The 25,737-nt window shown below is 34.8% G+C and overlaps 1 protein-coding gene and 1 long non-coding RNA gene across 18 annotated transcripts in view; both read right to left on the minus strand.

Annotated features, from left to right (window-relative positions):
* The window catches only part of LOC140674829 (uncharacterized), a 67,837-nt gene extending 52,158 nt beyond the window's left edge, over nt 1-15,679 (minus strand). Inside the window, exon 1 of the long non-coding RNA XR_012048284.1 lies at nt 11,775-15,679. This is a non-coding gene — a long non-coding RNA (uncharacterized lncRNA). The remainder of the gene's footprint in view (nt 1-11,774) is intronic.
* The window catches only part of LOC140674824 (phosphatase and actin regulator 2), a 220,569-nt gene that overhangs the window by 103,272 nt on the left and 91,560 nt on the right, over nt 1-25,737 (minus strand). The window lies entirely within an intron of this gene.

Genomic DNA, 25,737 nt, shown 5'->3' on the forward strand with positions numbered 1-25,737 from the left:
TATTACTTGTTCGTTTTGAAAATGTCAATTTTTGCATATTGCATTCTGCTAAAGAGGACTCTACGCGCAAGAAAATTAATCATAGAAATGGAATAACAAACGCAAAAAAATTTCCGACGATAGACGCGCGACAAACGCGCGCACAATGCATAATTTAATGCGGAAAAAATGGTTGATGCTCGAACGTCTGCATCAAATTGTGGAAACATGGACTCATATTCTAACGCGAATCACTCAACCGTTGCTAATTATCTTGGTTACCACCGGCTATTTCTGCTCGCGATTGTTCGTCACGACGCATTAGCGGAAGCTGCGGAGGCCCACGGAGAGGGATGCGGACAAGGGGAATCGATCGCGGTACGTGCCGAATGAGGATCAGGTTTGTGCTCGAGTTCGGTAAATACGTGACCGTTGGCCGATGCTCCTCGTTTACACGTGCCGTTAATTAATCCCGTGTAATTTATACGCGCATCTCGGTTTCATGATTCTCGTCGAAACTCGACTGACAATTCAGGAACTATATGGAGATTCGGCGTATCAATAATAATAATAATGCGTGTGCTAAAATTAGTGGATATTGTTTCGTAAGTACGGCGACTAATTGAATCGAGTTTTGTTCAATTATATGTACGGTTTCTGCGTTATTAATTATCTCGGATCAATATAGCAGAATATATACAGTTGGTTAAACAATATCGAATTTATTTTAAACAAATTATTTTCGTCCATACCAAAAGGAATAATATAATATAAAAGATTCGATATCTTCGAGTATGTGGTAAAAAATTTTAGTGAATTAATCCATAAATTAACGATTGTTACTAAGACCAATTTATTCGTATAAAATAGAGGCACCACATGTAATTTCACATGTAATTTGAATGCATACATATAAAAGATAGCAAACCGTTCTTCTAGCAGACAGAAGATTATAATGCGAGGTTTTGCACGCGAAGTCTACACCGACATTGACGACCATCAAGTCTGACTAGACGCGGAGCTTTGCTACTGTGTGCACCCCACAATCGTATTACTACCACTAGAAAATTGAAGTAACTTGATTTTGAAGAAATTGATAGGGAATTGCATGCGTAATGCTTATTCTAAAATTATTTCCATATCTAGGTTAAATTAAGAATTAGCTAAGAAATAAAGAGAAATAATACACATATGTTAAACAACATGAAAAACTCTATATATTTTTTTTGCAAAATTTGTATAATTTTATTTTCAAGTAAATTTTATAATAGAATATTTATTTTGCCTTTATTTGTATGCTTTCTTGCTTTGTTTTGACAAAAGAAGTTACATAATTTTAAATTTTAATAATACATTTTCGCACATCAACTTTACACATATTGAAGAGATAAAATATTTTTCTCTCAAGAGAATCTAAAGTTAAAAGAAAATATTATAGAAATTCATTCGATAATATAATAAACTAATGTATGATCATATATCAACTTATGCAAGATTTGATTTGATGATTTATTCAAAATATGATCGCGAATTATCGTGATCATAATGTGGAAAATTGTTTCTATTTGCTAGAGATTGGAGTCGTGTCGAGAACAGTAAGCGATAGACAATAATATGTCGTTATTGCGACCCAATTAGGGATTATTGGATTTTAAATCTAACGATAAGAAAGAAAAATTCAAGAAGTACTCTAGTTATGAACTTGCACAAAAAATGTGAGAAAAATCAATAATTTCGAGGACAACGACAAGCAAGGGAAAAACGATATATCTGTTGCTCGTACATTTTTATTTCACGGTACATATTTATACTTGAGAACCAAACAAATTATATTTCCTCTCTTTTTTTTCTCCTTTTATAAATAGTATTAGAAACGTAAAATTTTTAAATAGAATTATTTAAAACATGATTACTGACGAATATATGATAAATGGTTACTTTGTAAAGTAATAATTTTAACTTGTTTTTAATTAAAAACATTTCGATAAGTCATGCATTAATGAAGAGAAAATGTTGTATAATCGCGATAAAATATTTCATAATAATATTACAATAGTGTATGTAATAGAGATGGTATCAATTAGGCTTTAAATTATGATAGTATTTTGATGTAGAATCCAATCAATGTAATTTGTTTAATAATGCAAACGTAAACGCCAACGTAAACGACGCTACAGGAACACAATTTCACAATAATTGGCTTCAGCCTGTATATATAATCAATTTTCATTTAAACAACGAAAAGATTAGTCCGCATTTTCGGCAAGATATTACTTTAATAATTATATAAGCGTATACGATAATTTCTTATACATAATTTGTCCATCTTTTGCGTTGAAATAAAATCAAAATATCTCAAGAAAATAAAAGAAAACAGAAAAACGAGATTTTGTTGATTTGTTTCCAGAAAAGACAAGAATATTAATTTTCCCTTGCCTTTTCTTTATTACGATCTTCATCTTTTTTAAATCGTTTGATACACATTCGAGAAGTGATAAGTGGCTTTCTCTCTAACATAAACTTTCTCAAATTATAGATATTATATATACGCGCACAACAAAGAAAACAAACTTTTATAAATTCATATATAAAATTATGTAAAATCTTTAGTTGTTTGAAAAACAATAAAAATAATTTAACACCAAATTTTAACAACTTGTTCATTTTTTATAGAAATGTAAAGTGTAAAGTGCGTAAGTATTTTTTTGCATTGCATATTTCTGGTAATTTAAATTACAAGATGTGCGCTTTAAATTTTGTGATTTTTGTTTTATTCTCTCTCTCTCTCTCTCTCTCTCTCTCTCTCTCTCTCTCTCTCTCTCTCTCTCTCTCTCTCTCTTATTGTTAGTGTCTTTTAATCATAAAATCAATTTTTATATCTGATGGATAGAAGGCCAAATAAGAATAAACGTGTCTTGTTTACCAATGTGTTTCCATCTTTATCAGAGATAAATTGATCGCGTGCATGTAAATTTTGATGTTTGTTTTAATCTCACTAAACATATATTACATAATTATTCGATTGTGATATCATCTCGATAATATAGTATAATTGCATTCGCGAACTATTTCTATCTCAAGTATTCGAAATATTTCTGTATACGATTAACCAAGTTACAGTGTCGCGTAATAGGTTTTCGAAATTAACCTGCATCGCGATATCGTTTCCGAAGTTTGCACATTCCAAAGTTCTCGATTCAACCACACATATGTTCGCACACTCGTGCGGAAGCGCGATACGAAATACTGAGAGACTTTCTGGTTCGCAATTATTCGGAATTTATTTCGAATTTAACCTACATCTTTTTTTGATACATATCATGGAATTCTACCTGTCGCTCGTTAAGAAAACGCGAGTCGCATATTAATTATAAATTATAGCATAATCTTCTATTCTTCCTCGAGTCCGTAGACCGAGTCAACAAAATTTACATAAGTACGTTACGACTGCTAGTTCGATGGAATTTCATTCTTCCAATTACGTTCGTCGTGTGCAAAAACGACAATTTATGCAATTCGCAATTAAAGAGATGTTCATCGCTTTGTTAACGTACCAAATTCTCAATTGCGTCTGGTATTTTTAATTTTAAAAATTAAAATGGAGAAACAAAAACTCGAGAATGAGATGGATAACAATGAGATCGCACAACATCCCAACAGTTGATAAAAGAATAGATATGAGAAGCCTTCAAATCTAAAGAGATATACAAAAGATCCACAACTAAAAAAATTCCATAATTCATAAATTTCAATTTCAGCATGAAATGCTTCAAATAAACTTTATAATATATTATGCTTCTGCTTTAACGTTCGTATGAAAGCTACAGCCGTGACATCTTCTTGAACGCAAAATGTTAGCCATTCTCTATTTCTACTGGCACTTCTGATGACATCAGCGGATTTTTATTTTATCCATGCCGCACCAAAATTTCATATATATGTGTGTACATACGACACACTGACTCCTCTCTCTTGGCAGCGATACCGTGAAACTTATTCACAGTAGCTTTATTCTAAAATATTTTAAAAGCAAAATTTTCCATATTTTGCATTTTTCACATAACAGCCAGTCAGAAAATGCATATGTATAACGAGTAATTTTGATAAAAAAAAGACTAAAAATTTACGACTGAAACCTATATACTATGCATTCTATAATAAATAATAAAATAAAATAATGAAACTATACATGTTTTCCAAACATATGTTCTAAATTTGGCGAATTAATTAATGTATCTCTTCATAATTTTGAGATCAATTTTTTTTTGGGGGGGGGAGGGCAAAAACGTGCAGAAAAACCAGATTCAATATGTAAATTACAACTCACTATATTATAATTTGAACAAACTTAAAAGAAACAGAAAGAAAAACAGGCTAACTTATTGTTAGCAAAATTCATAAAACTAGAAAAATACGTGCACAGGATGGACAAGTGTATTAACGTAAAATATATAGAGAGCGATTAGCATCTCATTTCGATCAATAGCGATTACGCGCGAGAAATTATATATAAATGTAGATTCGTGCAAGCAAGTCGATCACATGGTTAAACGTTCGAGATATTCACTGTGGTTTTTCTACCTTAGAGAAAGACAATGATTCACGAATCGTAGGCGTATAAAATCGTTGCGTATAAAATACGGAAAAACTATTAAACTCCATTGACGTAGAAAAGAATCAGATAAAGCAAAGCGGTAGCCGAACGTTTTGAATTACCTGTCCTTCTTTATCGAAAAAGAAGATTGATGTTTATAAACGATAAAACGAATAAAAAAAAACAGTTAATAATAACGTTAAACTATATAATATATATAACGTCAACTGCAATAAATTACAATCTAGAATCTTCATGTCGTATTAAAGAAAATTAAGCGATAAATACAAGCAAACACAATTGCTTATATTGAATAAAATAATTCGTTATTTAATCAATTGTTTATACAAACAAGTAAAAGGTACTAAGAAAAATGCATAAAATCATACAAGTCCGTAAAAAAAAAAAAAGAAAAAAAAAACGTTTCTAAGTTACAGGGAGATGGAGATAAAGAAAGTTACGACGTGCGGCGACGAGGAACGTAAGAAAAGGAAAAAACATACATTACCGCGCAGAATCGAATTCTGAGATTCCATTCGCGACTAAATCCTACTCGGTATGCAACGCAGGAGAAACGCGCGGTTTATCCTTCAAGGGGCGTTGCAATCAGAGGGTGAATCAAGGGTAAAAACGGTGTTTTACATCGTGAGAACGCGACGTCACGACTCGCTGCGACTTATTGGATTTAACCGCGCATTACGGAAACGTCTTCGAGACTGAATATCCCCCGATTTTCATGCGAGTTAAAACTTATCATACCATCGATTCTCATTAAACTCGTGACCGAGGAAAATACATTCGTGAATCGCGAAACCGCCTTAGGTGGCGAGCCATGAACGTGAGCGGATCGATCGATCGACACGAGTGTCGTTGAGCGCACGTTTGATGAAGCGTTTAAAGTACTTTTAACAGGTATATATCAAGTAAGATATCAATATCAACAAGATTTAAAGACACAAATTTAAAGATATTTTCCATATAAAATGTATGAAAAATATCTGTAAATTATTTATATCGTTTTTATGCTAATGTTAATTTCACAAATTGTCATTTACTGCTTCTAATATTACACAATATATATATATATATATTTAAATAAACAACAATTTTATTTTTATACATTGAGATTATAATATTGAGAGTTAATCTTTCAATAGTTTCCTAAATATAAATAAATGTAAGAGCCCAATACGTACACATTTCAGAATAGGAACTTTTAAAAAATCTATAAAAACAAAGATGCTTCTTTACGCTATTGTGATATTAATCAATAATTTAAATTTCGACCTTCGTTTTATCCGAATAACAGCGTCCTGATCAAAGACAATTCTCAAAAGGAACTCTTAATCAACGGATAGAACCGACAAGATTGCGAGATTTGCGTATTTTACAATAGAATATCAATTTTTGAATTTTTTTATTTTATTAAACCGCGATCGAACATGCATAAATCTATTCGTTATACCTTCAAATTATGCTTGATCGGCACTCAGGCGATTCGCCGACCGTTGTTGTACATTGTTGCTTCGCGCGGAAATAACTGGTTAAACCACATTGAACAGCGATGAGAAACGCGCGGAAATAACGGATGAAAGATATGCTTATCCCTGTCATTCGTCTTATAGCAAAGTCTCGGTTAAAATAAAACTCTACTCGATATTTATTCTTCGTTTTTTCCCATTTAAAAAAATTGAATAGAAAATGCAAAAAACGTGGCTAGTAATTAATTCTTTAGCGCAGTCTGTTCAATTTTCATCTGGTTTCAAGACTGAAATTGAACATCAAAGAGTTAAAACGTATTCTGCCTTGCTTTTTATTGCATTAGTAACTTTTCTCGATGCTACAAGCACTGCAAATTAACTTGCTTTATTTCTAGTTGCATCATTTTCTCAAATTACGGATTCAGTTCCCCTCTTATCTGGTTATAGAATCACGATTCTACTAGATGTTTCAACAGCTCTGAACTTTTCCAGTGGCGAGTTATTTTACTACAAGTTATTTGACAAGAATAAATTATAAAAGTTATAAAAGTTGGTTAAGTAAAATAAAAATATAAACTGAAATTGTGTGCACAGATATAAAAATACGATCATAGATATTTCCCGCGGCCCCTTCGGCTCTTCCACATAGATTTTATGAGAAAGTTTACTGGATGAAACGCCACAAGCTGCTTAAATTTTATGGCAAGTTACATTGGGCGTTATAAAATGCACAAAAAAATCAAGCTGATAGAGCTGATATGCTACGCGTTTTGGATCGATGAATACCGAATTGCCTCGCGGTCGCGTTAGTTAATGCGTGGAATCTATCCATCCATCGAATTCAGGTCGCAGTTCGCCGACCTACCTATACCCCAGCCGATGACGTAAGACTCGTGACGTACGCGAAAAGATCCTCAAGAAGTCAAAATCGGCGCGCGCAGCCATCAAATCCTTTAATCTTGCGTGCTGAGACAATTTCGTCGAAATATTTCCAGAGACTGACTCAAGCTTTTGTTACATCTATGTTTTTCGAATCGATCAAATTGTTTGTTTGTGTTTAATCAATCGTTCATCATCGGTTTACTCTGCAATTCTGTTAAATATTGTGTATAATTTTTTGCAAAAAAAATATAAGATTATATACAGTCCAATAAGATTTTTATATCATTTAAATAACAGCTGATGTACGATTGATTTAATACGGAATAAAATGACAAAAATTCTCGAGCATGAAGAGATAGCATTGACAGACACAACGAAAAAAAAAAAAAAAAAAAAAAAAAATGCTTTACATCGCAAAAGCGATGCGATGCACATTAAAGACGTTTTCTTTTCATCTAGTCTGAGATTTACGCCGGTGTAAAAAAAACGTGCGTGTCCCTTTGTCTCTCCCTTCCCCCCCCCCCCCGCCCCATGTACACACACGGGCGCACGCACATATGTGCGTATCGCACATACGTGTCGACCACCCCCGCGCACCACGAACGTTGCAGTACGGAACGCGGAGTACGTTCGTTGAACTTTGACCCGGAAACAACGTCGGCGCGGCCGTTTTGTGCTTGGCCTTCGACAACAGGTCGACGATGTACGTGCATAAGGCACGTCATCGACGAGGATAAACAAGTGGAAGAAACACAGACACGGTAAAGAGGCGCCTGTTGTCACCCTTAAGCGGTATGCTTTGCGATTCTAATGTATTTCCTCGCCGCCTCCCCCAACGAGTTTATTCTGAACTGCAATTTCGATTATACAAAGAATCATAGGTAGATAAAATCAGAAATTCTTTCCGGTTGAAACAAACAAGTCTTCTCATCGATCGTAGTAGAATTGTTTCGCCAACTCTGCATGGCTTGATTACATCAGAGCTTTCAAACTAGTTAATTCTGATTTAACACAATTTCCTTTCCTAGATTATGAAGAGGAATAGAAACCAGAAACAGATATAGCAAATCGTTAGAGGTTAGTTAACGTTAATCCCAGATTGATTATCGGAAAACCGACATATGTGCGACATGATATAGCAGTCATTGTGCGACCAGCAGTGAAACACGTGTGCGCGAGAGAACTCGTGGGAATATTCGAACCAGGTTGAGAGAGGCAGAGAGAGAGAGAGAGGATATTTCGCCAACTAAAATTCCCGAGATATCATACGTTCCGCAATGGCATCCCTGCGACTGTCTATTACGGGATGCAACGGCTTACGCGTAATCCTCGCTCGATGCTTGGCTATACTGCTATTAAACTACGTCAGGTTCTCCATTTCGCGCGTGTAGGGAGGTGGTAAATATTACCCTCATAGACGAAGATCGCATATAGTGAGTAGATTGATTGTAAAGAACGAAAGTAAACAGGTGTCAGAATCTTTGATCTTTCATTGATGACCATGAGTCGAGATCAACGTTAAGTTTAGAAAAATTACAATTTTACGCTTCGCTACACTAACAAATAATCATTCTATTTAACAAGTTTTTATCAACGTGTAACAACGTTGTATTCTAACATCGTTGAAAAAGATAGAACTTTGATCGAAATAAAAAATGATTTATTTCTTGTTTTTATTCTTTTTTTTTTTTTTTTTTTTTTTTATAATATTTTCGACATAATAGATACAAAACAAACATTTACTTTTTATAATATTTTTCAACTTTAAAACTTTAAAAATATGTTTACTTCAAAAAATTACAACAAATATTTTAATAACTAAATTTTATTTTTAACACTTTTCCGTTCACCAAAGTTTTTGCTTTCAATAAACAATCAACAACTACTAATGCTCTGAAACTAAAGCAACTATTCTTTTCAGTTTTAATACTTGGTTTTAGCGTTCTCATATAAACAAAATTGTACAACACCCTATATACTTTTTTTCTCGTCGACAATTTATTATCCAAAGGTGTCGCAATGGTCGTTATATTTCTATAGTGCGTCTCCTTTATGACATCAATTGTACTACTTGTGTGCAATCGTCTTCTTAGAAAAGTACTTTCCGTCAGCATTCGAGAACAATGCGTAACTCTGAAAAGCATGCTCACGAGAATCCAGACCATCTCAAAAGTCTTTTTCGCCAAGTATCGTATAAAGCGTTGTTTCCGGAGAGATGCACGAAATAGCGGTCTCTTTCAGTTTCGCTATACAAGTACACTAATCATAGTCACCTATTTTCCAAATGGTTATCAATATCATTAGACACGAAAGGCACAAGATAAGCGATGGAACATGTTCTCCAACAACCGTATAAAAAAATCGTAAATTATATTGCCTAGTAAAAATTCGCTAAATAAATATCGTTAAATTGTATAGCGATACTGTTAAATATATATGTAGCTTAAAAAAAACTAAAATAAAAATGAAAAAACAAGAAAAATATCACATCCCTGACTTTATTATCGAGATCGATCAAACTGTTCGTGACTGTTCGAACAATCCGTGATACGAATTATTAATGAGATATCAATATTTTTTTTCTCCAATTCTCAGACAACGCTAAAATTGCATACTTAACTTTCTCATAATAATAAATTAAATATTAAATTCGAAATGTATTGAACACTTGGCGTAATGAATTACATTGATAAACATTCGAGGACGCAATGTATTATATTATATGCGTACGTTTAGAAATGGCACACAGCCATAATAATCTTTTGCTAGAAAATTTTACTAAAAAGATCCGGTGTGTGGCTATTTCAACAGCAGAAAGGGATGCGAAACTCCATTTACAGACCCTTAGATCTTGAAAGCATTAATCGTAAAATTAGGTCACGCCACTGAATCGTGTATAACCCACCGGCATACATGAAAATGTAGAGACGATGAAGGAGGGAAAATTGACAAAGCGCGGAGATATATTATTAGTTGGAGCGAAATTAATAAAATTGTAAATTAAATTATAGTGCAATAATCAACATCCGATAATTCAATATCTTTAATATTTCTGTATTTAATCGAATCAAGATAAATCAATGCTCTAATTAATATAATTATGTATGGAATGAAAAAAAGAATAAACAATACTGACGATATCGGCGTTATATGTATGACACATGCGCGAAATTTTACGCGAAGACGTGAGGTGCTGTCTACTTTGTCGGCAAAATGAAAACTGTCGCGCTTATGGAGCCAGAACAATAAAATTTTATGGCCAGTTGAGATAAAACTGTTACGAGCAAGTGCTGGCACTTCTTGTTTACGATGTTGGTCATGCATATCTTTCAAGCTGCGCGATTAGCTGATAATTAACACACGAGTGAAAGTAGGTGAAAATGTATTCTAATTTAAGAAATAATTTATACACCCTATGAGTATACGTGTGACGTTTGTTTACTGTAACTAATTGATTGCCTGATGTTTGTTGTACGATTTTCATTTTATGTACAAACAGGACAGAAATGCTTTAACACACAAATTTAGACGCATGTAGAAAATACATCAATGTTTTGATATGGGAAATATGCACAACACTCATATATTTAGAACATTCTCGGGTGTAAACGTAAATAATGCATAATATATTCATATATCTGATTTGAACGTGTGCCTCTAAAAAATGTAACTATTACTTAAGAATAATTTTTTACGGTTTATGAGATATTATGCTATAAACTTGCCATTATTACGTCCCAAGCTCGATATGCACAAACAAGTACGCTATACAAGAGTGTAATTCAAATTAGAATATTCAGATCGATAACCATGAGAAAAAAAAGGAGAGAAAGAAAGCGAGAGAGAGAGAGAGAGAGAGAGAGAGAACTATACTGTACATCGCACGCTAATCCGTGCGTGTAAATGCGACGCAACGTAAATAAGCGTTGGCGCGTATCGCATGTTGCGCGATACACGTAATAAAGTCACGAAGTTATGAAATCAAGGACTCTCGGCGACGATATCGACGCGAATGATTAAGACTACGCGTGTGGTACCGCGTTCATAATGACACGAGGCATCGCAAGCAACAAGGTCGCGCGATTATTAGTCAATCGACTCAACGGCGGGTTCCTTCGTCATTTTTACGGTCCGCCCGTTAGACTAAGTAGTACCGTTCAGGGTTATTGGATCACCGGTGGCTTTCGCGTGTCGACACTTCACCCACGAGAGACGAAGTACTCCGATGCTCCCACCATATAACCGCGCTCCTCCTTCCGGTCGTTCAGAAAGCTCTCTACTTGGGAATCGATCGAGCTTTCCCGTGGAGATACTCTCTACCGAACCTAAACCGATGATTAAATGCTTTTATCACTTTTGTCCAATTCGCAGCCGTACTAATTAATACGATTCATTGTCTAAATCGTCAATTCAGTACCGTGAATGGTCTCAAGAGGCTTGTTACGAATCTGTTATGTAATGACGGAAAATATCCAGCGTAAATCCCACGTATTTCTATCTATTTTTCTATCCATATTAAATAGATTAATAATTGATTATAAATAAGGAAATTAATCGAAATAAAAGGCAAATGAAATGAAGTCTTTTACACATTACCTTTTTCTAACATTCCTTTTCATGCATGAATACGAGGCGAAAAAAATCACGGTGAGAGAAACTGCGGGAAATCCGCGCTGCGAATGCCATGAACGAGACAAGGGAGAAGGTGGTCGAGACGACGGCGACGCGCTGCAGTTGCATCTGCAGCCGGGCAGCGTCGACGAAATTAGGTTACCGAAGCATATCAGCGATTATAATAACGATAGTGTAGGACGGGAGATGAGGAAGAGAATGCACACCTTTTCGTCGCCGCATAAAACACCACTGCAACATCAAACATCACACTCGTCTGGACTGCGGATTGGTCGAGAGGTCACCGACTCCGAGGCGCGGATTACTGGCCCGTCGTCGTCATCATCGTCGCGTGCTCCTCGGCAGCATGTGTCCTCGTCCACGCCGCACACCGGCGCATCCTCACTCGATCAGAATCACGATGCCCGATCGGATCGGCGCACTCGCAAGATAACTCGCAGATTAAATTTCTCGGTCACGTATAACGATGTAATCGCGCGAGCGATCGCGAATGGGTTATTGCGCGCGCAAAGAGAATATCAATCTATCGACCTTCCGGCTATATTACGGTAGAAAAAAAATACCGATTAAATATTATAATACGACATAAAAATTTTATTTATAGTAATTATTATTTTTTTTATTAATTATTATATATATATAACTATGATGATATAATCTTGAGCAAAATGTGCCGTTCGTAAAAGATTGTGGTTAATAATTAACAAATGTATTTTCAAAAAATTAATAACATGTTAGTTTATCGTGATATTTATCAATTGCATTATTATTTAAAAGTTATAAAGAAAAGTTGTTTCATTCGATACGCTCTTTCTTCATAAATATTATTAACGTTTTATGTCGAATAACACTACGATGAAGATGGATATATTATTATTAACAAACAAGTAATTATTTCAAGTATTATTATTAAATTTTGTTACGAGAGAGGTTCACGAAAATAGTTTGCTGCTTTGTTTATCATGCCCGATTTTGAAGCACGTGTTCGAGCAACGCCTGTGCAACGTAAACAATGGTTTATCAACGGGATGCAGCGACGGTGACCAACCGCGATAAGAAACGCGCATCTGTTAGAATACCTCGCAGGATGAACTATTACGAGCGTGATAATAAACGACAGTTACAATGTCTCGTGAAACTTGATGCTGTAAAAACATTAATCCAAGAACGTCAAAAGAAAAATAATCTCTCTCTCTCTCTCTTTCTTTCTCTTTCGGTATGTACATTTATGTTTCAAGTACGTGTTTCTATAAGTATATATATTTTTAAATAACTTAAAGATTATTACTATAGATAAATTATATGTTGTGTTTAAATGTAGTTATTTTATTCTTATCGAGATGCAATTACTACTCGCAAAAGATGAAAAGAGATTCATAAGTTAAATCTGTAAGCAGTCTACTCTTTCTTATGTCATTTTTGAAGAATCTTGACGGAACTTTTTTTTAAATCATTCTGCACGTGAAAATCGCTATTCGCAGGAAGAAACAAGAGGCAAGAAATTGTCTGACGGTAGCATCCGGGCGGGGTAACCAGTGACCTCAGCTACGCTGCTACGTTAGGTCGCCGGGTCACGCGGATACCCGGGTCGACGCGTGACGCTCGGTCAAGACACCCTCTCGCGATTTAATCCGAGTGCAAGAATAAATCGACACTGGTACCATCAGTGAAATCGGCCATCATCGGTAGCACGGTTTCCAAGCGCGAATTTAGAAGAAAAAGTCGCGTGACCTATTTCCAGCTGCCGGCCAGACTGCGTCGTGCGCCCTTTTGCGCCTCTTTTTACCCCGCGCGCTTTTGCGAAATCCGCGTTCACGGTCGCGTAGACAGAAGGGAAAGATCAAAGGACGCTGCATTAGATTCACGTTGCACGTACGTGACCCGACGTATGATAATTTACGTGCGAGACTCGACTTTAAACCTCATCTTCGGACTTAGTCGTCGCGAAACTCGACGATTTCGCTTCCTCGAAAAACTAACGAGAGAATAACGATCACTTTTTGAAGCGCACCACGAGTGCACGATCCAGCATGGCGCGATTCAACCTCTCGAGACGCGCGTCATCCTAGCTAGCGATTCAACGTTTCCCGTCAACATTCCGCGGTGACGTCGACGAATTAGCGGTCTCGCGACTCTTTAACTTGTCATGACGTACCAATCTGCCGAAAGCACGTCGTCGCGTTCGCGAAGAACCGCGAACGGCTGCGCTTTTACTTTTAGGTCGAAGTTGAGGTTACGCGGCGCGTTGAGGTCGGTTTGTGACTGACTCTCTCCGGGCGTCGCGACGCCGACGCCACCTTTGCGCGCTGGCTTTCCCCCGTCGACGGGTGAGCTCGACCCCCCTCGACGGGCCGGCGGCGGCGGCGGCCTCTCCACCCCGTGCTGACCCTCTCCTGGTGCAGCTGCACAACCGCCGCCGTGGATTATAACCGACCTACCACCATCGTACACCCTATCCGCGACCATGCACCTGACGCGAAGGTGGCTGACCGACGTCGGTCCGTTGTGACTTGCGATCGATTTATCATTCTCCAATTTTTTTAGAAAGGAATAAGACGTACGTTTTTCAGAAAAAAAAGCGTCTGTGTAAAGGTCGGAACAATTAATGCGCATTTTCACAGAGGACGTAAGACACGAAGCTTTGTTCGCTCAAACATTAGTCTTATTCAAGCAACCTTCTTTTCGGCGTGTTTTATGTTTATCGTACTCGAGATTATCGGACATTTTTTAATCAGTAATGTAAGGGAAAAGGAGAATTGCTTTTCGAGGAGAAAACTGAGTTCTTTTTAGAATTTATACGGTATTGATTAAATTTTCGCGCAAGTATAAGATTTTTATTTGCTTGTAGAAAAGTTCTCCCAATAAAAATGACTCGTTCAATCTCATCATTTTAAATACTTCTTCTCTATCGAAGAGATCCATTTTAAACGACCCACTTATGCAGGCGAATATTTAAATAATTCCACCGAGATATTTTCAATACTGATCTCTGAGAGAGCTTAAAATTAATTGCGAATTATCTCGTTAACTTTGTTACTATATGATTAACTGCGTTCGTCAAAATATCACAAGGCGTGATAATAACAGACAGACAATCATTAATTTTTTAGTTAATTGATTTGAATAAACTTAAACATGTATAATATATCTCTCTGAATGGATCGCAACTCGACATTCGTATCTCTTTATGGTCAACACGAATACGTGTCCATGGTAGAATTTGCATTATTTTCCTTGACATATTTCTCTCTTATATAAAATAATACAAATTTTATTTAATTATTTACATTTAATCCAAATTTTGGATTTTCAAATAAACACTTGAAATATCTTTCCGATTCATTAATATAAAATATAACAACATATATTTGTTATTGTGTGATTAAATATTGATTGCAACATTTATATAAATTTAAATTTAATGATGTTAAGAATTCACATCGCATATCAAAAGTCATACCGAAATTAAACTCTAACAATAAGATGCCAAAAGAACACATCAAATAAAAATAAATATTTCGGCTAAAGAAAAAAATCGCGTAAAGTATTTTGAGAAAAGCTTTCTGAAAATTACAAGAAACGAAACAGAATCGTTTTCACAAACACTAGATGACTTGTGGTAAAAATAAAAATATAAAGACATAATTTAATAAAAACAAAAGTGAGAATAAATTCAAATGCGTACTTAAATTCAAGATAAAAAAATATCATTAAGAAAGTGCATATCTTCCTGGCGGCATTAAATTTCTCAATTAAAAAAGCTATAATTAAAGGAGATGGAGGACACACGTACCTCAAGAACCGATAAAAAGTTCTTTTCTTATTCACCAAATTTATAATATAAATGGAAAGAAAAAAAAAAAAGATAAATTTTAAAACACATCCAATGTTTGGTATAATTAATTAAGATAAAAAAATCATTGCTAAATAATTATACAGGATGTCTACTCAAATCTTGTAAAAAAAATTCCCTGATCTTCCGGGTATTTTTGTTTAAAATTCCAAGTAAAGAGAATATTTTCCAGATTTTTTAATTCAACTTTCTTGATAATAATTTTTTTATTTATACTTAAGAAAAACACATTCAGACGAAAAAACAAAACTTTTAAGTTTCAAGTGCTAGATTTACAAATGTATTAAAAAGACTGAATAACTTTCATAAGCATTTTTTAATTACATAAAATTTTCATTTCTTTATCATTAAAAATTAAGAATATCTACTTCATATTCAATACTATGTTAAAACATTGAATAAAAGAGTATAAAGTGAAATACATATACATATATATATATATATATATATATATATATATATATATGTATTTATAATATATTTTAAAACGCATAATTTGTTTGACTGGCTGACTGTTGTGTTTGTGTATGTGTAAAGCATCTCACTTCATAGAAACTCACTAATTGAGAATTCTGGCTTTAAGAGTTCTTCACAAATTAAATTAGAGAAATAGTTCTTGCAATTAAATTTAAAAAAATGCTCTAGACAAACTTCTATACGTAAAAATTATTTAAAATATTTATTAATTAAACAAATTGAATTGTCAAATTAAACGCTGGTATGTTTTAAATACATAATTTATCATCTTTATAGCATGAACACATGCAACACAATTAATTTATTATAAACGAGCGGAGATACGAGCGTCTCATCTCAGTATTTATATATGACCAGCACCTTGAGCGATTTAATTAGTTTAATTAATATTTTAATAATTTTTACATATAGAACATTTTGTAGATCTATTGTAGAATTTTCAAGCGCTCAAAATCTGATAAAGAGTACTAAAAAAAAAAATGTCAGCAGACAAAGTAAGCAGCGTGAACTTGACGTGTCAGTTTGTCCCGAGTCATTTTTTTTCTGTTTAATAGCCAGAATTATTTGTTTAATTTATCAAGAATTCTAAAACTATTAAAAATAAAACCAGAACTCTCATCAATTAATGAGTTTTCACAAAGTTAGACCCTGAATCCCAGTAAAATTCCATGAGACTTTCTTGATTTTTTTCAAATATAAAGAAATTCCTGAGAATTCCAGGTTTTCATATTTTTACAAGGAGTAGACACCTTGTATTATATTATTTTTTAAATGAAATATACTCACGCGATATTCCTCCTGAGATTAGTTACGGAATACTCGTAATTAGTCGTAATACATACCTGGAATAGAAAAAAAAAAAATTAGTTTTAAGAAAGGTGTCACAATATATTTATATAAAATTAATATTTAAAATTACAAAAATTTTCTAAATTTATTATGACCATTAGGCCATAATAAAGATAAAACATTCGTAATCTACTTGTCGGAAAAGCATTGCAATATCGTTGAAATAAGAAAGCATTGTATCATAACGTATTCTGGAAGGAAAATACATGAGACGAGATCGTCGTCTGAGCAATTTTTGTCATTACTCTCTCTCTCTCTCTCTTCAGTGACATTGCGCGCCAATGCGACAAAGAAAAACATGTGATGCTATCGTTCGAGCACTTATATATATACGTGTACATGACTCTTTATATTTAAACGACTAACGCGGGTGCGACTCATACTCCTACGACGGGGTGGCAGTTTTCAAAGTGATGGCGCCTCGCCTGGACGACGCGCGTGCAAACATGCTTATGGTTAGGTTGATCCATACACAGCACGGAACGCGGTCTTATATCGTACGTACCTCTACAGAGACTCGTGTCTACATATCGATTTCCAATTTGCCGACTATATACCAACGCGCGCGCAAAACCTCTAAGTTTATCGCGCTGATGGCGAACGTCGAAGAAACGATGTAATCCAGGGGTTCTTAACCCGCGCGACAGCAGGCTGTAAATTTACCGCAATGGCCCGAGCAATGTAAATTATTCGACGGCGTTCAAGTTAGTGTATATGTATGAATGTGTGTGCTTTATTCAGATTAAGCTTGCTAGAAACACAATAGCCGAGATATGTAACTATTGGATTAAAGCAAAACAGCATTTGTCGCCGTAAACTTCCTCAATTGCTTTGACGTCAGTTTAAGATTGCTTTGAGATCTTTATTTCGTGCTAATTGCAATTAACGTGTTTTATAATTTCGAAAATATAATCATTCTACTAAAATTATAATTATAATAGGAACAGTGCGATTTTCATTTTCAAAGTTATAGCGGTTCTATTGAAATTTACCAGAAATGTAAAAAATTGTTTTATTTATTTGTATTCTATTTAAATTCATAATTTATGACGTTTACTTAAGTATAAAGCCGCATTTAAAGCAGATGATGTTATAAATTATGAAGCCTTGCATCATATCTTCGCTATAAAGCTTTTAATTATATATACATGTACTGAACTAGTTCAATGTATTTTTAAATGCATTTTTAAAATACGTTTCTAAAACCTTATCCGAAAAGTTTGTAATTCTGAAAACGTGCAATGCTGCCAGATAAATTCAGTCATACGCGTATCTTTGAGAGTACGGGAGAAAAACCGAACTAGAAGTCATGACATCGGTCTTCTTGAGTTGAAGCTAAACTTCTCGTAAAGTTCGCAAAAGTCAAGCGGGTTAGTCTACCGCCTTCAATCAAGAACTTTCGTCTTACTCGAAAGATTTTACAATGCCAAAGTTCGTCATTCAATACAGTGTATGAGACATCTTTAGACACGTCAAATGAAGAAAGGAACGTTCAGCAGTTATTATAGAATTGAAAAAAAAAAAAAAAAAAAAAAAAAATGTGTCGATTTTTCACAAGATAAATTCCTCCATTTATACCTGTGAGAGATTACAACAGACTGAAAACGCCTCATCGGTATGCTTGAAAAATTCCAACCGCGGCTCGACACTTTGCATCGAGCGAAACGAACCTTCTTCGCCGAGACGGACGGAACGAATGATACATTTCCCATCGTCTTTCATTCTACGCTACCCATTTTACACGACGGCCGCCATCGTTCACTGCGACTACTTTACGTAAAAATATTTATGCGAGAAACACGGGTTTCCGGAAAAAGTCTGAGAAAAACGTCGTCGCTCCGTCGACCGGCCTTCGTCACAAGCGGGCGTCGTGTCTGAAAAAATGTTTAAGGCTGCAATTTTACGTCTTGAGCCCCTCTTCTGACAATATAAAGAAAGCAATTCTAAAAGTTTCTCAACCTCTCGGAGATCTGTCTGCGCTACCGTAATTTCATCGTCATTCTGCGGTCTGTCAACGTCTCGTCGAAAGGAACCCTTCAAAAGAAAGTGAACTTTGAAATTTCACGTGTCGTACGCTTCGCGTACAATTTACGCACGCGAATCAACTTAGGTATCGGAAGTGACGCGTGTAGAAACGAGAGCTCTTGGCTGAACACACGCAACGCTTTTAAAAACTTTGACGGTGTGTATATACGTTTTCGACGAGTACGTTGCGGCCACTCGACCATCATCCGTGTCAAACGCGCAAACTATGTAGTAACCTTCTACAATTACTTCAAAGCGCTTCTCCCCTCTTTGAGAGTTCGTCGACCTCTAGACGGCACGATACAACAGATGATAGAAAATTCACGAAAAATTCCGGGAATCCCCTTCGCGATTCGTCGAAGGTGTTACTTTCTCGCTCGCATTTTACAAACTATCGAACGTGCGAGAAACTTCACCGGATGTGAAGCGCCGAATTTTCTATTCGACCGCTGTAGAGATGCTGAAACGCTGCAAAGGAGGCTGTTTTTCAGAGAAGCATTTCAATCGATCGTTCTCCTTGAGATGCATTTTTCCGTCCGTATCGCGATCGATGCAACGCCGATCAGTCGGAGAGATGACGTGCTCGCTTGTCATGTGTCTATCGCAAAATTCTTGCGTTCGACCGTACGAATGAAAAATGTGTACTTATTTTCCCAGAGAACCACGATCGATATTTTCATCGAGTTGACGTATTTCCCATGTCGCGTGTATTACGTGACCCTTCGTTGAAACTAGTTGTGCATACGTTTCTTTCTTTTTCGAATCATGCCAGTGACGATATTTTCGTGGAATCTATCAATTTATATTTTTCGAATATATATCTGCTTGCTCTTTTTCCAATCAAATATCTTTCTATTGCATAGCATGTATACTTTTCATTTAATTTTTCCATACGGAAATTGAGTTTCAAAGTTAGTTCTTTTCATCATATATGCATTTTTAAAGTTGGAGTAAAATATCAGAATAAAATAAAACTGGTAAACTATTACTATTAAATAATCCATAAAACAGTAGCTCATATCATATTTCATTAATCTGCAAAACGACGAATGCGAGAAGCATATTATAGCCACATGGTTTCCCATGTTTGGGAACCATGAAAAACATGTTTTAGAGCTGACTTGCGTATGTTGACGTCACAAACAGCGTGCACCGAATATGCGTCAGTAAAATATAGAAATCGAGTACAACTTTGAATATACGCTGTCTGTCTGCCCACCATAGAACTCTTGGGAACCGAAAGCGCAGAAAGTTTTTCCGTCCACCCGCTAGGCCATGTCGAAACTTCGCATTAGGATATGACATAGTATTGCCGAACTCTCTTCGGACATCGCAAGATCCATTTCCTGCGCCAAGATAGGCGAAATATATAAGAGTTCGCGAAACAAATACGTGATAGTTGCATTTAAATCATACTATGTTGTTTTTAACGATTCTAGCAATGCGCAGAATTTTTTTAAAACGAGATTCTTCTTTATGAAACATAGCATACGCAAGCCCGTAACATTCATTTTTATTACTCGTTTTAGGAAGAAAAAAATGATTCGTTCTTATTTGTGAAAAATTTATCAACCTTTTTGTGCCATTTTTCAAATATCACTCGCATTTTTTAAAGTGTTACAACTTTGTCACGCGATTTTTCATCGTTCGGGAGTTCAGGAGTGACATAAAGATACCGAGAAATAATAGAGAGAGGAAAATAGTCCTCTCGCCCGATTGAAAATTCAAATGCTCTCTTGCCAGACGGATCTCCTATAGAGTCTGTCGTTGGAAAGGCTACAAGTACTCTGAAAGGGTTAAATCGCTGTCGACGTTAAGTGAATCTTCCTGCCGTTATCGTTGCGATTCAATTTTCCACTTTATCCTTAAAACCACCCCTGAGTTACATTAATGGAGCCTGACAGAGAAGTTTCGGACTCCATTTTCTGACCGCAACTTTCATCACGCGAAATTCGCGTGCTTTATTTTCCCTTCCAACATTTTTTTTTCCTCATATCGTAAGGTAGAAAAAGGAATGAAAATTGCATGTAAAACAAACGGAATGCGATACTATGTTGAAATAATGTTTGAAACAGAAAACTTTTTATCAAATTGTGATTACCGTAACTGCAAGTATTATAATCTGACAAAGTAGAATAATGTCTTTCTCGACGGCAACGACGTGTCGCGTTGCGATAAAACTACTACCGGAATACCGCAATACCGCAAACACTGACATTTTTCTGTGCGGCGAGCAAATCGGAACCGATTTTATAAACCAGAAAATAATATGGTCACAAAGCACGCATTGCAGTGCTTGTATTTTGACCAATATATCTAGCCGATATCGATTTCCCATAATTCTACCAAAATCGCTTTGACGAATGGCTGTCGATAAATCCGCAATAACACGTCTCGCGCAGGCGTGAAAATTCAAAATTTATATCCGTAAAAGTTTTGTTACATACGCATCATCACATCTGAATGTTGCAAAAATATTGAAAAAACACAAAAGTTTATTGCGATTAATCATTGGAGACATTGTTTTCAGACAAATAAGCTTTCGGAAGTTATATTATTTTGAGGATATATAACATGTTACGATGTGATTAGCGTGAAATAATGATGGGAAATATACACCATTCGACATATCTCAAATTTACCAAAAGAGGGAAGCTAATGTGTTCAAAGAGAGTGAATTTTGTCGTCAACGACGGCGTAAGGTTTCACAAAGGCCCTGCGTCGATATCGATCCGCAAGTAGTGGTTCTCTTTCTCTCTGTTTTCCTGTCGTCTCTCTCCTTCGTTTTCTCTCTGTGTCTTGTCGTTTTTTTACAGTGCGAGCCTATATGTTACAGAAACTATACTGCAATGGCTATACTGCTGGGAAAACACGAGTCTTTTCCCAGTGAAATAGTATGCCTCTTGTTTTTCAATGTTTGAATTATTGAACGTCAAACTCGTGTCTCTATCCATTACGATATCAAAAAGATATGTATTTCATGTTCCTCTAATGCACTGATATATAAGATTTGATATTTCAATCGTTTAAAGCGTCAACTTTACGTACCTACGAGCGCGAATAAACAATAAATCGAAGAATCATTAATTAAATTACAAATTAAAAAATTGTTACAGATATTAATAAGAAAAAGATAATGAAAAATTAATTTATGTATTTTAAAAAAATTCCCTTCGCGTCTATTTAAATATATTTATCACGCATGAAATAGAGCTAGAGGAAACGTGACAAAATACTGAAAGTACTAAACATTTGCGTACTAAAAGTAAGAAACATTTGCAAACAAAACGGATGAAACAGATTGAATCTAGACGCGATTCTTGACGCGACTATCGACCGTACGGCGACATTAGCCACGGTTGAGTTGTCGACTCTCGCTGTGGAAATGAAAAAATATATATTGCCCGTCGCGGAGCAGAAACTTCCAGCCGAATGGCGGTTTATTTTTTTATTTCATATCTCGTCGAAACAAAAAACAATTTATGCTAACTCTTCACTGATATTTCTCTGGTTTCGTTTCGACTTTTTCGCTGAAAACAAAATCGACTCGCATATCTCATAATAGTCTTTAAGAATTTAAGATGCGAATATTAACTTGACAAGAAACGATTTTTTATCAGTTCTGGCAATAATCAATCATAAAGTTAGAAAGACAATAAATAAGAAAAAATTTAATTTTTTTCTGTTAAGAAATTAAGATTTGACATAAATGTAATATAAGGAAAGATGGTATTGTGCGAAAAATAAAGAGTTTAATCTTACTTTTGTTAGACAAAGAGAGAGAGAGAACGCGGTCGTTAACGATTCGGTGACTTTGTCGCCAACTTGAATCCTTTCCATGGGGCGCAGACGGATTTAAATAGGAGGATGGAACGGGGGAGAAAGAGGTTTCGGTAGGCTCTAGCCGTGATGCTCGTAGGGATGTATCGATCGCCATTTGCGCCTATGTTTCTTGCTCGCGAGACAAACGAGGAACGGCGAGAAACGGCGAGGAACGGCGAATAATGCCGTGCTCGGCCGTGCGTATACACGAAGCTCCCTATATTTGCCGTCGTTCTCGTCACGAACGTCTAATTCGCACCCTCCCGTCGTTTCCAAAGTTTAGCGAGGAAGAAACAGCCAAAAGAGAAAAAATCCAGCACTATTGACGTCATCGTCAGGTAAAAGACATCACGTTTACGAAAGCTTTTTAGTAAGCATTATAACGGAAATTTTGTTTAAGGCTCTCTTTTGTTCATCATTATGTATATTTAAAAATGTTAAATTTAATTAAACAAAATAAAAAAAATAACAGTTTGTATTATATAAAAGAGTTCTGAGATGTAATAGAAATATTAATTATTTTATTAAAAATAAAGAGTTAAAAAAGAAAGAGATATATTATATATATAATAAAAATATCTCAAAAACCATACAAAATAGACACAAACAAATAAAAAAAAAATTTATCCACGCACACTGTTGTCATGGTATAAAAGTTGCGATGAATAAAACATCAGCGCGAAACGAGGTCAATTTCGCGAGAATTATTGAGGATTTATCTTTCCTGGTTTTTCTCACTTTCATCGCTTGATAAATCCGCGCAACAAAAACAGTCTGATTTCGACCGATAATATTTATACGGAATAACAAAAGTGTAAGATTAATACTTGAAAACTGATTGGATGTTAAGTAAGTGTGACATGAAACAGGGGACCCATCCGCCCAGTATTAATTTCGGTGGTTTGTCATTATTCAAGCTTTCTGTAAATCCCCGATATATTATCGAGCGCGCGTGATACACACGTGTATCGTGGTCCAAAGCCCAATCCTTTGAGAATACAAGTTTCAAGTTTATAAGTCACTCAATAAAGAATTTAACAGAAATACACTATTAGATGTGTGTCTTCGAGAAAGCCCTATTTTTTATTCTAGATCTACATGATATATGCATTCATACTTAGCGTATAAAATAATCGTATATATTCTTGTTTAATATCAAATTTTATAATCAAAAATTATATTAATAGCACTAATGAAAAAATATAACTATTTTTGAACATTTTTTTTAGTTACAATTAAAACAATGAAAATATCGTGCTTTTAATTCACATGTATTATTGTATTTAGTTAATATTTTGTTTCCATTATAATTGTTTTTAAAAAAATATTTAAAAGAAGAGAAAAACTTTAATATTTATTTTACATTTTGTTACTCTCTTCATCGATATAATCGTATTCGGTGCTGCATATAAATGATATTGAAATATGATAAATGCGATCCTCTTGACAAAAGAAAAATTCCGATTTAAAAAAAAAAAAAAAAAAAAAAAAGAAAAAAAAGAAAAAAAGAACCAGAGAAAGAAACGATCGATATTAAATAAATGAAGGGACATATGCCATAGAAAATACAGCATTGATTCCGCGTCGACGCTGAATTCCCCTCGAATTAACAATCTATAGTCGTGACAGCTGGCCCTTAATTCCGCGCCATGAACTAACCTGTCACCGGTAACAGGTGCTAGAGGTTTATTGCATCAGTCCTAATGCACATGCATTCGCGAGAACGTCGCGTCGCAGCCAGCGACGCGCGACGTCTCTGATTCTTCGCAAGAAAAATGCGCGAGAAAAATGCGCCCGATGGGTCCGTACTGGTGCCATTGAAATATTACGCCCGCTGCAGCAAAATATCTTTGAGAGCATGGTTTTGCACTTTTCTTTGAAGTAAGTCACGACGTTCGGAGAGAAAAAAACTAAAAGGCTCGAAAATACGCGAGAGATATAAAAATGCATTTCTCTACGATACTCCTGCGTCGAATAAACATATTCGCGTCACACATGTTACAAAAAAAAAATAAAAAATAAATGTATTATCACATTTCTCTGGTGAGCGATGCGTCACAAATTCAAAGATCATTAAATTTGCGACAAAGCATCGTATCATATTTCTATGTATATACGCATATACATACGTATACGTGATCTGCATATATGATTGAATAAATATATATTTCTTTTATGGGTGTGTATAATAATTTTATAAGTTTAAATAAATTTATAATAATCTATTTTTGTATCGCTTCTACTTTATCCTACTTTCACGCATTATTTTATGTAGTTGTACTCAAATTACTTTATGTAATGTCTGATACATAAGAAACTGCGAATCTGCACAAAATTAAATTATTCAAACAGAGTAATTAAATTAATTAAATTTATCAAATTAGGACCGATATGATAAATACCTGTATAATACGTAGAGGGTACATAATTAATTATCTTTTTCGTAAAATTATTCAAAAACTTCACGAAAGTCAATATTAGCCTCAAATATCAGACATGTGATAAAAATTAAAAACACAAACTTCTGCAAAGTTTGTGATGAAATAGACTAGTAATATCATAACGTATTTTACGGCTTCAGTTTAGATCAACGAAGAAGAAACCCGATAACCTTGCCCAAGCTACATATTAGCTAGTTATGTGTAGTGATATAAGAAATTGGATTTGATATTTGCAAAAGCTAATTAGACATGTACAAACATGCTATTCCTTGCCTTATACTTATTCTGTAAATCTAAATTATGAAATATGGAATAATCGATGAAAATGTGTATACATTGTATCCAACATTTATTTCATAAATAATATCTTTTATCACGCAGCTAAAAGTTATTAAAAACTAATTATGTATAAACCCACGCACAAAAATTGTGTAAGTTTTTAAATAAATCGTTAAAAATTTGATTAACGAATATATATTTATTTAAAAGTTTTTTTGCGCTACTTGCAATAAAAGATTATTTTTAACGATATTCCACATTTTTAATAATATCTAACATGAGATATATAATATTAGAATAAACTTTGACCTACATATCTTTAAAATTCCAAATAAATACTCGTATTTAAAAAATTCAATATATGAAAAATAGTACGACTTTATTCGATAATGAAATTTTGAGAAAATTCAGAGCAAGAAATGA

Source organism: Anoplolepis gracilipes, chromosome 16 (assembly GCF_047496725.1).
Source record: "Anoplolepis gracilipes chromosome 16, ASM4749672v1, whole genome shotgun sequence".
Taxonomy (NCBI): domain Eukaryota; kingdom Metazoa; phylum Arthropoda; class Insecta; order Hymenoptera; family Formicidae; genus Anoplolepis; species Anoplolepis gracilipes.